General features: G+C 41.6%; 1 long non-coding RNA gene across 1 annotated transcript in view; it reads left to right on the top strand.

The window, feature by feature from the left end:
* The window catches only part of LOC139176857 (uncharacterized), a 48,585-nt gene extending 34,650 nt beyond the window's left edge, over positions 1-13,935 (top strand). The window contains exon 2 of the long non-coding RNA XR_011561338.1: positions 13,752-13,935. This is a non-coding gene — a long non-coding RNA (uncharacterized lncRNA). The remainder of the gene's footprint in view (positions 1-13,751) is intronic.
* Positions 13,936-14,873: the final 938 nt, after the last annotated feature.

The raw sequence follows: 14,873 nt of genomic DNA, 5'->3' as shown, positions 1-14,873 counted from the left end.
ATAAAATGCTAATATAAAAGTTAGTTCTTGGTTGCTAAAGGAAAGTAAAAACTATGTTTTCAGTAAAAAAGGTATGAAAAAATACTAAAAAGAGTTATGCATAATCAGGATTTTCTAAAATTGGATTACAAATAGTTAGATAAATGGATTTTGTTAGAAATGACACAGCCATAGAAAAACTGGTTAAAGCCAAAACTGGTTAGGTCCAAGATGGCAGAGTCGACTTGCACTAGACCTTGAGCCTCTGTATATAATATGCCCATCCTGACATATCAACAAGCTAAATGATACACCCATCAACACTGACTAAATCTGACCAAATGTTCTAAACCCTTTTAATTGATTTTTTTGACAAAGTTTCCTAAATCGAATTCTTTTGAAGTTCCTTTGACTTCTAGCTAACTTTAGGGTGCTTCAGAGGGCCCCTGAAACATCCCAAAGAGAGATATTAAGCTGTGTTTATTTGGTTGGTTAAAATACATGAAAAATATTATCAAATGAGTAATAAATCCTCTCATGTTATAATGTAAATATTACTAATACAGATATTCTAGAAATTATATGGTGCTCTTAACCATCTGATATGTCCTGGTATTCTAATGAAAAACCTGATGACTTCACAAAAGTTAACAAAGGACTGAATGAACCAGAAAATATCTTATAACTTTTATGGTTTCTGTCTGAAAAATTACAGGTTTGAATCTTGTGTTTTCTGGGAGTAGAGAAAACCTTCCTCTCAAACTAATTATGAAAATAACTTGGTAAAATTATATGTTATAAACAAAGCAATTATATTTTCTCTCTATCTGACTCCTCCAGAAATTTGAAACTCTTAGGTTTCCAGTAAGTTTATCAAATGAGCTAAGAAGGTTATCTCATTAACAGGTACAAAAATCTCAAGGAGTTTTTGAGACCTTAAAAAAGAAAGAATTCACCTAGATTTGTTAGACAAAATCTGTGATAAGCCTGTGGTGTGAGTTTCCCAGCCCTGTTTTATTTTAAAAGTTCAGTCTGCGACTCTATAAAATTTTTCAGCAAAATAAAAAGTCTATGATCAATTATGGTTATATAAATCATCAGACTAAAATTAGTGAGAACAGACCTATTTTGCAAACAAGCTAAACTTAATTTGGTTATATTTGATAAAAATGAGGGTAATTTTAGGAAGAAAAAGATGTTTCAATATATGTTAAATCCCAGTTTGTTAATGGAGGTCTGCATGTAGTAAGACTCATTTCTTAGATAGATCTTTGCTGTTATGTGATATTAATGTAAAATTTAATTGAATTCTTAAAAAACACCCAAGTTTGTTTCTAAAGCTTGTCTCAGCAATCTATCTTTGGATAAAGATCAGATGCCTCATGACCTGCAGCCAGGACTGAAAAAAGACAATTTAAGAGACTGTCTCCAACCAGGATGAAAGGACTTTTTAATCAGGTACTCTTAACTAGCTTATGCACAATGAAACTGAAGGAAAATTAACTCTTAGATTAATTCCCACTTCCAAAGTCCCCTACACTAGATTGGCCTATAAAAAAGACAGCTGACCTGATCTCACCTTAAAATGATGCTCAAACAGAGAAAAACACTACACTACACCAGGATGAAAAGACGACATCAGAGGTAGACAACTTGCCCAAGATGCTGAAACTGATTCGTATGATCATTTACAATGTTTTCTTGACTTCTTAGACCTTTTCATATAAATCAAATGCTTTTCTATCATAGGCCTGATCCTATGCTAGTTTTAGAAATCAATCCAATTGTTAGGTTTGTGGCCAATTATCTGTGTCTAGTTTTGGGTTCAGTTCAGCTCAGTTCAGTCGCTCAGTCATGTCCAACTCTTTGTGACCCCATGAATCACAGCATGCCAGGCCTCCCTGTCCATCACCAACTCCTGGAGTTCACTCAAACTCATGTCCATCGAGTTGGTGATGCCATCCAGCCATCTCATCCTCTGTCGCCCCCTTCTCCTCCTGCCCTCAATCCCTCCCAGCATCACGGTCTTTTCCAATGAGTCACCTCTTCGCATGAGGTGGCCAAAGTACTGGAGTTTCAGCTTTAGCATCATTCCTTCCAAAGAACACCCAAGACTGATCTCCTTTAGAATGGACTGGTTGGATCTCCCTGCAGTCCAAGGGATTCTCAAGAGTCTTCTCCAACACCACAGTTCAAAAGCATCATTTCTTTTTGAGATTGCAGCCAAGTACTGCATTTTGGACTCTTGTTGACCATGATGGCTACTCCATTTCTTCTAAGGGATTCCTGCCCACAGTAGTAGATATAATGGTCATCTGAGTTAAATTCACCCATTCCAGTCCATTTTAGTTCGCTGATTCCTAGAATGTCGACGTTCACTCCTGCCATCTCCTGTCTGACCACTTCCAATTTGCCTTGATTCATGGACCTAACATTCCAGGTTCCTATGCAATATTGCTCTTTACAGCATCGAACCTTGTTTCTATCACCAGTCACATCCACAGCTGGGTATTGTTTCTGCTTTGGCTCCATCCCTTCATTCTTTCTGGAGTTATTTCTCCACTGATCTCCAGTAGCATATTGGGCACCTACCAACCTGGGGAGTTCCTCTTTCAGTATCTGTTGAGGTCCTTTAATGGACCGGAACTTGGTGGTCCGGAGTCGATGATAAGAAAGTAAAGGAGAGAAAGAGACTGATATTCCTTGGTTTATGCAGAAAGCCAATAAAGCCCCTGACACGGGACTTGCTCTGTTCACGGAGGCCTCAGGCGCCCTCTCGATGGGGTGAAAACGCAGAGCGCCTTCTCAAGAGGGTCTTAGAAGCCCGGGCAGGAAAGTGAACTCAGAGAGCCTCTGTGCTCCAGGGGATCAGCCTGAAAAAGAGAGGGAGCGAGCGAGTGAGCGAGAAAGAAAGAAAGACATGGGGACCAGAGCTCTGATGGAGCAAAGGTGTTTTAATCAACATGGTGTGGGCATATATACTGTCTTACAAGGTAGTTATTCTCAGCAAAGATAAAGATTAAAATTCCAGACTTACAAAACATAGGCGATCCATATTAAAGAGAGAGAGAGTTGTAAACAATCACTATTACCGTATGGTTCACAAGAAGGAAGAGAGTGCTTATCACCATATAGAAGCACTAATGAAGGAAATGCCTGGATTCCTCAGTCCTGGGAGAGGCTTGCCTCTCCTCTTAATTCCTGAATATTCAGGAATTAATAAGGAACAGAGAATTCCTGACAGATCCAAAACAGCACACAGGAAACCTCCTGTTAAATGTTTCCTGACTAGTATCCCATCATTTTGCCTTTTCATACTGTTCATGGGGTTCTCAAGGCAAGAATACTGAAGTGATTTGCCGTTCCCTTCTCAGTGGACCACATTCTGTCAGACCTCTCCACCATGACCCGCCCATCTTGGATGGCCCCACAGGGCATGGCTTAGTTTCATTGAGCTGGAAAAGGCTGTGGTCCTAGTGTGATTATATTGACTAGTTTTCTGTGAGTATGGTTTCAGTGTGTCTGCCCTCTGATGCCTTCTTGCAACACCTACCATCTTACTTGGGTTTCTCTTACCTTGGGTGTGGCAAAGTAATGTCTCTGCTTTTCAATATGGTATCTAGGTTGGTCACAACTTTTCTTCCAAGGAGTTCAGTTCAGTTCAGTCTCTCAGTCGTGTCCAACTCTTTGCGGCCCCATGAATCTCAGCATGCCAGGCCTCCCTGTCCATCACCAACTCCCGGAGTTCACTCAGACTCACGTCCATCGAGTCAGTGATGCCATCCAACTATCTCATCCTCTGTCACCCCCTTCTCCTCCTGCCCCCAATCCCTCCCAGCATCAGAGTTTTTTCCAATGAGTCAACTCTTTGCATGAGATGGCCAAAGTACTGGAGTTTCAGCTTTAGCATCAGTCCTTCCAAAGAACACCCAGGACTGATCTCCTTTAGGATGGACTGGTTGGATCTCCTTGCAGTCCAGGAACTCTCAAGAGTCTTCTCCAATATCATAGTTCAAAAGCATCAATTCTTTGGCACTCAGCTTTCTTCACAGTCCAAATTTCACATCCATACATCATGACCACAGGAAAAACCGTAGCCTTGACTAGACGAATCTTTGTTGGCAAACTAATGTCTCTGCTTTTGAATATGCTATCTAGGTTGGTCATAACTTTCCTTCCAGGGAGTAAGCATCTCTTAATTTCATGGCTGCAGTCACCATCTGCACTGATTATGGAGCCCCAAAAAATAAAGTCTGACCCTGTTTCCACTGTTTCCCCATCTATTTCCCATGAAGTGATGGGACCAGATGCCATGATCTTTGTTTTCTGAATGTTGAGCTTTAAGCCAACTTTTTCACTCTCCACTTTCACTTTCATCAAGAGGCCTTTTAGTTCATCTTCACTTTCTGCCATAAGGATGATGTCATCTAAATATCTGAGGTTATGATATTTCTCCCAGCAATCTTGATTCCAGTTTGTGCTTCTTCCAGCCCAGCATTTTTCTTGATGTACTCTGCATAGAAGTTAAATGAGCAGGGTGACAATATACAGCCTTGACATACTCCTTTTCCTATTTGGAACCAGTCTGTTGTTCCATGTCCAGTTCTAATTGTTGCTTCCTGACCTGCATACAGATTTCTCAAGAGGCAAGTCAGGTGGTCTGGTATTCCCATCTCTTTCAGAATTTTCCACAGTTTCTTGTGATCCACACAGTCAAAGGCTTTGGCATAGTGAATAAAGCAGACATAAATGTTTTTCTGGAACTCTCTTGTTTTTTCTATGATCCAGCAGATGTTGGCAATTTGATTTCTGGTTCCTCTGCCTTTTCTAAAACCAGCTTGAACATCAGGAAGTTCACGGTTCACATATTGCTGAAGCCTGATTTGGAGAATTTTGAGAATTACTTTACTAGCGTGTGAGATGAGTGCAATTGTGCGGTAGTTTGAGCATTCTTTGGCATTGCCTTCTTTGGGACTGGAATGAAAACTGACCTTTTCCAGTCCTGTGGCCACTGCTGAGGTTTCCAGATTTGTTGGCATATTGAGTGCTGCACTTTCACAGCATCATCTTTCAGGATTTGAAATAGCTCAACTGGAATTCCATCACCTCCACTAGCTTTGTTCGTAGTGATGCTTCCTAAGGCCCACTTGACTTCACATTCCAGGATGTCTGGCTCTAGATGAGTGATCACACCATCGTGATTATCTGGGTCATGAAGCTCTTTTTTGTACAGTTCTTCTGTGTATTCTTGCCACTTCTTCTTAATATCTTCTGCCTCTGTTAGGTCCATACCATTTCTGTCCTTTATTGTGCCCATCTTTGCATGAAAGGTTCCCTTGGTATCTCTAATTTTCTTGAAGAGATCTCTAGTCTTTCCCATTCTGTTGTTTTCCTCTATTTCTTTGCATTAATCACTGAGGAAGGCTTTCTTATCTCTTCTTGCTATTCTTTGGAACTCTGCATTCAGATGCTGATATCTTTCCTTTTCTCCTTTGCTTTTCACTTCTCTTCTTTTCACGACTATTTGTAAGGCCTCCCCAGACAGCCATTTTGCTTTTTTGCGTTTCTTTTCCATGGGGATGGTCTTGATCCCTATCTCCTGTACAATGTCATGAACCTCTGTCCATAGTTCATCAGGCACTGTATCTATCAGATCTAGTCCCTTAAATCTATTTCTCACTTCCACTGTATAATCATAAGGGATTTGATTTAGGTCACCATACCTGAATGCTCTAGTGGTTTTCCCTACTTTCTTCAATTTCAGTCTGAATTTGGCAATAAGGAGTTCATGGTCTGAGCCACAGTCAGCTCCCAGTCTTGTTTTTTCTGAGTGTATAGAGCTTCTCCATCTTTGGCTGCAAAGAATATAATCAGTCTGATTTCAGTGTTAACCATCTGGTGATGTCCGTGTGTAGAGTCTTCTCGTGTGGTTGAAAGAGGGTGTTTGCTATGACCCGTGCGTTCTCTCGGCAAAACTCTATTAGCCTTGCCCTGCTTCATTCCGTATTCCTAGGCCAAATTTGCCTGTTACTCCAGGTGTTTCTTGACTTCCCTCTTTTGCATTCCAGTCCCCTATAATGAAAAGGACATCTTTTTTGGGTGTTAGTTCTAAAAGGTCTTAATGTCTTCATAGAACTGTTCAAGTTCAGCTTCTTCAGTGTTATTGGTTGGGGCATAGACTTGGATGACTGTGATATTGAATGGTTTGCCTTGGAAATGAACAGAGATCAGTCTGTTGTTTTTTTTGAGATTGCATCCAAGTACTGCATTTTGAACTCTTTTGTTGACCATGATGGCTAGTCCATTTCTTCTAGCGATTCCTGCCCACAGTAGTAGATATAATGGTCATCTGAGTTAAATTCACCCATTCCAGTCCATTTTAGTTCACTGATTCCTAGAACGTCGTCATTCACTCTCGCCATCTCCTGTTTGACTACTCCCAATTTGCCTTGATTCATGGACCTGACATTCCAGGTTCCTATGCAGTATTGCTCTTTACAGCATCAGACCTTGTTTCTATCACCAGTCACATCCACAACTGGGTATTGTTTTTGCTTTGGCTCCATCCCTTCATTCTTTCTGGAATTATTTCTCCACTGATCTCCAGTAGCATATTGGGCACCTACTGACCTGAGGAGTTCCTCTTTCAGTATCCTATCATTTTGCCTTTTCATATTGTTCACGGGGTTCTCAAGGCAAGAATACTGAAGTGGTTTGCCATTCCCTTCTCCAGATCAGAATATCATCTACATATTGTAACACCACTGCTTCAGAGTTATTAAAGTTTTGTAGATCCTGTGACAAACTTTGTCCAGATGAGTGAGGACTGTCACGAAATCCCTGGGGCAAAACTGTCCAGGTTAACTGAGAAACTGGCTGCGTAGGGTCTTCAAAGGCAAATAAAAATTGACTTTCCTCCACCAAAGGCACTGAATAGAAGGCATCTTTCCAATCAGTTACTGAGAAATATTTGGCCCGTTCAGGAATTTCAGACAGTAGAGTATAAGGATTAGTTACCATGGGTGTGAAGGAACTACAGCCTCATTTATTATTTGTAAATCTTGAACTAGTCTCCATTTACCATTTGATTTCTTTATACCCAAAATAGGAGTGTTGCATGGACTGTTACAGGGAAATAATAGTCCCTGCTCCTTTAAATTTTCGATGATGGGTGTTAACCCTTCCTTAACCTCAGATTTCAGTGGATTCTGCTTCTTATGTAGAAATAAGTGTGGGTCTTTGAGCTTGACAACTACAGGAATAGCATTTTGTGCTCAACCCACAGATTTTCCATCAGCCCATATTCTAGGATTTACATTTTGTTCAATTAAATGGAGAGAAAGGGAGGGCTCCATATTCATAAAAACAGAGGCATGGAATTTGCTCAGTATATCCCTCCCCAATAGGGGTGAGGGAGACTCTGGCATGATCAGAAACTCGTGTGAAAATAGCATGGAATCCCAGTTACAACTTAAAGAATAATTGAAATAATACCTTTTGGCTCATCCAGACAGTCCCATTATGGAAGCGGATCGGGAAGAAAGTGGGCCAGGGGCTTCAGTAAACACAGAGTAAGTTGCCCCTGTATCTAAAAGGAAATCAACGGATTGGCCCCCCACAGTTAATAATACCCGGGGTTCCTCAGGTGTAATTAGGACGGGAGCTTGTGTGGGGACCCCCGGGCACCTTCAGTTCTGATTGCCTTGAGAGTCTGACTCCTGAGACCTACGCCTCTGAGGGCAGTCTCTCTTTCAGTGTGGTCCTTTGCAGACCAGACAGGGAGCCGGGGGCGGCTTAGATTCCTGAGGGCAATCCCACTTGAGGTGCCTCTCCTTTCCACAGTAATAGCAAGCCCATCCCTTTTTACCTGGGTCCCTCTGGGCATTTTTCTCAGGCTGTTTAAGAACGGTTCTCGTAGCCATTGTGAAAGCTTCCACCTGTTCCTTTGTCTTTTTCTGCCTTTCTTTCTTTTCCTCACATTCCCTACCATAATAGACTGTCTGAGCCAGTTGTAACCGATTATCTAAAGACTGATTTGGTCCATATGCCTGTTTTAATAGCTTAAGGCGGATATCTGGAGCCAACTGAGTGAGAAATCTATCCTTTAAGATCACTTTTCCCTCTTCTCTTTCGGGATCAGTCTCAATGAATCTGCAAAGGGCTTCTCTCAGTCTATCTAGGAATTTACCAGGAGCTTCCTTCTCCTCCTGTTCTAAGTTTGCCAATTTGCCATAGTTTAAAGGCTTAGAACACACCTGCCTGAGTCCTTCAAGAATACATCCGACAACATGACTCTTATCCCATCTTCCTTTAGCTGTGTTGTAGTCCCAATCTGGTTCTGTAATTGAGACTGCCTGATTCCCAGTAGGGAGGGTGGTTATCTCATCCTCCTTCTTCCCTACTGATTCATTACCAAGCCATTCATCTCCATAAGCAACCGCTTTTCCCAAAACTCGACTTTTTGAGTTGGGAGTCAGCGTTTGTCCCAAGATATACAACGCATCCTTCCAAGTAAGGTCATAAAGCAGAGCAACACCTTTAAAAGCTTTAATATATTTTTCTGGGTCCTCTAAATAGTCTCCCAGATCCTCATTGATTCTTTTTATTTCTTAGTTATTAACTCTCATAGACTGATTATTTCTCCCGGTGGATGCTTCATGAAGAGGCAAACAGCTTGTGTGGCTGTCCCTCAGCCCCTGTGGCTGCTCTGCGCATATGATCCCAGGGGTAGATTGGAGAAACCTGTTTTTCTTTATCTCTTTGTCTCCTGTCCTCCATCGCATCTCTTACTTCAATGGTCTGAGTCTCTATTGAAACCAGAGTAGTCTGAGGTCGTACTGAGACAGGAGTTGTTTGGACCTCTACTTGGGCCGTTTGAATCTCAGTTTGGGTTTCCACTAAGACCAAGGCAATCCTTCTTGGGGGGGGGGGGGCGGGGGGCGGGTTCTCTCGCTTTCAGTTTGCTCAGTTGGGAGCCCAGGGTATGAGGGCGAAGTAGGAGGACAGGAGGGAGCTGAAGGTGTCACACACAAATCTATATCCTTAGGACACAAGTCTGGCATATTTTGCAGAGAGAAAAAGGGCAACACATATGCTACTTCTACCCATTTCCCTTGTTTTCTACAGAACTGGTCTAATTGTAAAACAGTATTATACTTAAGAGACCCTCCAACTGGCTACCATTCGCTGTCCTCCAGTGGGTACCGTGGCCATACAGTATCACATAGGAAGACCAGGTGTGTCTTCTTTAAGCCCTGGGGATCAAATCTATCCCAGTTTTTCAGGATACAGTTCAAAGGAGTGAGACCAGAATTGTTAGCTCCCATCTGTAAGAAAAAAAAAAAGCGACCAGCGCCATCTTTCTACCAGAGGCATCCCTCCCTGCTCTAGATGGGGGTGTAGACAGACTTCACACCAAAAGCTTTTCTTTCCTAGTTGGACTTAGTCTGTCCCTTACTGATGCAGGCATCATACTCATCCCTCCCGGTTCTACCACCGAGATGGGGTGGGGATGCACCAGGGGTAGACCTGATAGCATCCCTGACTGACATCCAGCTCCTCACCATTAAAATCTTGTTCATCTCTTATGCCAACAGGAGTGCAATCAGAGTAACCTTCCAGAATCCCTCCCAACCTAAGACCACTGGGGGAAACATTCGTTACGCTGAGTATATTCCTGACCACAATAAGACAGATATGAACATAAAACTGTGATGTTCCTTCCAAGTGTCACCACACCAGTATAAGAGCCTCCTCTGGTCCACTAAGAGCCAGCATTACCAAAGGGAAAAACCCATTGTAGTTCCAATCTGAGTAACCTTTAACCTCAGAGATGCTCTTGGAGCTAGAGCTCCATCTAGCTTCTGAACTTACGATTCCTAGCGAGGCTAGGTGCTTCCTGACTACCAATCCAAGTTTGGGACCTAAGTAATAGTACACAGTAACAGCATAGATCACAAGTCCCTTCTAAGTCTATGATCCGATAGGTTAGGTCAGTACTTCTAATTCCCAAGGAGCTATGAAATGGTCAAAGAGACCGAAAAGTTTGACCGAGAAAGGAGAGTTCGGTCCACACTTTTTGCCCATTTCTGGTCGGTCCCCAAAGGAGACGTTGGGTGCCTCTTGGCATTGGCAGATTGGTATAAACCCCCGACAAGTTTCTGCCAAAGCTGTATGAGATCCCTGTGGAACCGCAGAGCAGGGCTCCTCACTTACTTCACACAGGGTGTTTCATTCATTCACACAACCACACCGTAGAGTTAGTAAAGTACAGCAGAAAACGTGTTTGCTAGGAGAACAAAGAACTAGAGCTCCAAGCATCCTTACCTTGTCCTGCAGGATCCTGGATGAGCCCCCAAGATGAAAGGTTGTTGTTGAACCATGAAAAGGCTCCAGGATCCTTGGCCTCCAGAGGAGAAGTATTCAAGCTGGGGCCAGAGACAAAGCTTGATCACTCAGAGCTTTTGTGTAGTCTTCAGCTGGATGTTATATAGTCACTGCTGCTGCTGCTGCTGCTACTGTTGCTGCTGCTAAGTTGCTTCAGTCGTGTCTGACTCTGTGCAACCACATGGACGGCAGCCCACCAGGCTCCCAGTCCCTGGGATTCTCCAGTCAAGAACACTGGAGTGGGTTGCCATTTCCTTCTTCAATGCATGAAAGTGAAAAGTGAAACTGAATCACTCAGTTGTGTCCGACTCTAAGTGACCCCATGGACTGCAGCCTACCAGGCTCTTCCATCCATGGAGTTTTCCAGGCAAGAGTACTGGAGTGGGGTGCCATTTATAGTCACTAGCAGTCTGTTAATGAAAGAAAGGAATTTCTTAAAACTCAGAATGGCACCAGGCCCCTCATCCATAAGATGTATTTTGGGATAATCTTGGCACCAAATGAGTCATCCCGGGCCATAAAACGAATGACTTGAATCTTGTAGAAGGGCACATTACCATACAAATAGTTTCATTTACATAGATTAGGGGAACAGTGTCTGACTATAACATACTGGTTTGTCAAGTAGGTTCTGAGCCATTAGGCAGAACCGACTTGAAGACAGAACCGACTTGAAGACAGAGTCTGGGGTAAATGCATTGTATATTAACATAGCTTAAGACAAACATTTCCATAAGAAAAATGCATTGGTTAACTCAAGGTTTGAGAATAGTAAACTTCAGGTGAAACCAGGTGTCATTATGGCAATACAGTATTTTAAGAGAAACCTCCTTTTAAATTTGTATAGAGAAGGGAAAAAAATATCACTAGTTTGTTTCCTCCTGATGCTTAAGAGAGATAAAAATGTCTGACACTTGCATCCTCCGTTTGGAGACCCCTGGCCTTCTTGCCTGTTACCCTTTCATATGGACAGAGGTTTGTGACATTGTACAGGAGACAGGGATCAAGACCATCCCAAAGAAAAAGAAATGCAATAAAGTTTTCTGAGGAGGTCTTACAAATAGCTGAGAAAAGAAGAGAAGTGAAAAGCAAAGGAGATAAGGAAAGATACACACATTTGATCAGAGTTCCAAAGAATGGCAAGGAGAGATAAGAAAGCCTTCCTCAGTGATTAATGCAAAGAAATAGAGGGAAACAATAGAATGGGAAAGATTAGAGATCTCTTCAAGAAAATGAGAGATACGAAGGGAACATTTCATGCAAAGATGGGCACAATAAAGGACAGAAATGGTATGGACCTAACAGAAGAAGAAGATATTAAGAAGAGGTGGCAAGAATACACAGAAGAACTATACAAAAATGTTCTTCATGACCCAGATAATCACGATGGTGTGATCACTCATCTAGAGCCAGACATCCTGGAATGTGAAGTCAAGTGGGCCTTAGGAAGCATCACTACAAACAAAGCTAGTGGAGGTGATGGAATTTCAGTTGAGCTATCTCAAATCCTAAAAGATGATGCTGTGAAAGTGCAGCACTCAATATGCCAACAAATCTGGAAACCTCAGCAGTGGCCACAGGACTGGAAAAGGTCAATTTTCATTCCAATCCTAAAGAAAGGCAATGCCAGAGAATGCTCAAAGTACCACACAATTGCACTCATCTCACAGGCTAGCAAAGTAAGGCTCAAAATTCTCCAAGCCAGGCTTCAGCAGTACATGAACCATGAACTTCTAGAAGTTCAAGCTGGATTTAGAAAAGGCAGAGGAACCAGAGATCAAATTGCCAACATCCTTTGGGTCATAGAAAAAGCAAGAGAGTTCCAGAATAACATCTATTTCTGCTTTATTGACTATGCCAAAACCTATGACTATGTGGGTCACAACAAATAAACTGTGGAAAATTCTGAAAGAGATGGGAATACCAGACCACCTGACCTACCTCCTGAGAAATCTGTATGCAGGTCAGGAAGCAACAGCTAGAACTGGACATGGAACAACAGACTGGTCCCAAAAATGGAAAGGAGTATGTCAAGGCTGTATATTGCCACCCCGCTTATTTAACTTCTATGCAGAGTACATCATGCAAAATACCAAACTGGATGAAGCACAGCTGGAATCAAGATTCCTGGGGAAAATATCAGTAACCTGATATGCAGATGACACCACCATTATGGCAGAAAGTGAAGAGGAACTGAAGAGCCTCTTGTTGAAAGTGAAAGAGGAGAATAAAAAAGTTGGCCGAAAGCTCGACATTCAGAAAACTAAGATCATGGCATTTGGTCCCATCACTTCATGGCAAATAGATGGGGAAACTGTGGAAACAGTGACAGACTTTATTTTGGGGGGCTCCAAAATCACTGCAGATGGTGACTGCAGCCATGAAATTGAAATTACTCCTTGGAAGAAAAGTTATGACCAATCTAGACAGCATATTAAAAAGCAGAGACATTACTTTGCCAACAAAGGTCCATCTAGTCAAGGCTTTGGTTTTTCCAGTTGTCATGTATGGATGTGAGAGGTGGACTATAAGGAAAGCTGAGCACCAAAGAATTGATGCTTTTAAACTGTGGTGTTGGAGAAGACTCTTGAGAGTCCCTTGGACTGCAAGGAGGTCCAACCAGTCCATCCTAAAAGAAATAAGTCCTGAATATTCATCGGAAAGACTGATGCTGAAGCTGAAACTCCAATACTTTGGCCACCTGATGCAAAGAACTGACTCATTGGAAAAGACCCTGATGCTGGGAAAGATTGAAGGCAGGAGAAGAGGACAACAGAGGATGAGATGGCTGGATGGCATCACTGACTCGATGGACATAAATTGGAGTAAGCTGCAGTCCATGGAGTCAAAAAGAGTCAGACACGACTGAGCGACTGAACTGACTATCTCAGGCCATAACAGCGCTCCCCCTTCTGGGTTCCCTACTCTATTTAATGAAGAATAATAAAGTCACTCAGACATGTCTGACTCTTTGTTACCCCATGGACTGTATAGTCCATGGAATTCTCCAGGCCAGAATACTGAAGTGTGTTGCCATGCCCTCCTCCAGAAGATCTTCCCAACCCAGGGATCGAACCCAGGTCTCCCACATTGCAGGAGGATTCTTTATCAGCAGTATCTTTTGATACTGATTTCTAACATAATTACACAGTGATAAGAGAACATACTCTGTACAATTTCAATATCTTTAGAACATGAAATGTTTGTACCTTGTTTTACATCCTTGGATATGTTCCAGTGTTTTCTAGTTTACAGTCTATGGGAACTTGAATAGAACTGTGTCCTCCTGTTGTGTGAAAATTGTATAAATCTTAATTATGTCGAAAAAAATGTTTACATTTTTAAGAAATGACATTTATTGTCTGTTTTTCTGTTTTTCCTCATAGACCTTGCTAGATGTTTCCATAAAGGTAGAGAAAAGGATCCTGCAGGAGAAAAGAAACTGAGACCTTTTGAAAAGACTCCAAATGGTGAAGAATCTGATGAAGAAAGTCAAAGACTATGAAGATTTAAGTGAAATGTAGCAATAAATGATGCTTTTTTTAGCTCAATTTATTCTTTCATTGAAAAGTCACATCACATCGTTCTTCGGTGTTTGTTTTGTATTGATTTTGTATTTTTTTCCAATTTTTACTTCATTTATTATAATATCTAAGTATTTATATAGAAACATAAAGCTACATACAGATGCATTAGGTTTATAGCTCTTGCACACGGATAAAACCAAAACTTTACAGATCAGACACAAGGAAAACACAAAACTGCACATGAATTATAAAAGCTATGCATATTGTATAAATAAGTACATTAAACAGAGATGGACTACAAATTCTAATTTTAAGAAAAGATTTATAGGACCGGATTTTGTTTAAACAAATAAAAACAAACAAAAAACAAAACTGACAATACACTGCTTATAACAGACAGAGGTTAAATGTAAAGACACTGAAACACTAAAAGTATCAGGATGTAAAACTGGTATCATTATATAACATCAAAGTAAACATAAAGCAAAAGTGATCAGAACTAAAATAAGAAGTAGAAAGTCCACAGTGGGAGTATGAGATATTTGTGCACCTCTCTGTAACTGACAGGGCAGAGAGAAAAAGCAGTAGGGCGATAGGAGATTCAAATAACACAATTAGTGATCGTGACCTACACGATAAAATTGATTAATTAAAAGACAGACTCTAAGTATGCTGGATATAAATGTGGAGTTAAATACCAGGAGAAACAGCTTTAAATGTCCCAAGGGGTACCGTAGGAAGAAGAACCAGGAAATGGGGGGCTTTGGGATCTCCCACTGGTAAACAAATGTCTCCTTGGCTACCAAACACTTCCTTGCATCCAAAAAGAAAAGTCAGGCTTCCTGTCAACTGGTGGTAGTCTGTTCCCACACATCACAGTTTCCCAGACTGAAAAAGAACATGTGCAGTGAGACTCAGATATAAAAAAAGTCCTATGTTACACCAAAATCACTGATCTCTAACCAAGCCTCATTCCAGAAC

Source organism: Bos indicus, chromosome 2 (genome assembly GCF_029378745.1).
Source record: "Bos indicus isolate NIAB-ARS_2022 breed Sahiwal x Tharparkar chromosome 2, NIAB-ARS_B.indTharparkar_mat_pri_1.0, whole genome shotgun sequence".
NCBI lineage: Eukaryota > Metazoa > Chordata > Mammalia > Artiodactyla > Bovidae > Bos > Bos indicus.
The sequence above is the reverse complement of the archived record's forward strand: the minus strand, read 5'-3'. Positions and strand labels throughout refer to the sequence as shown.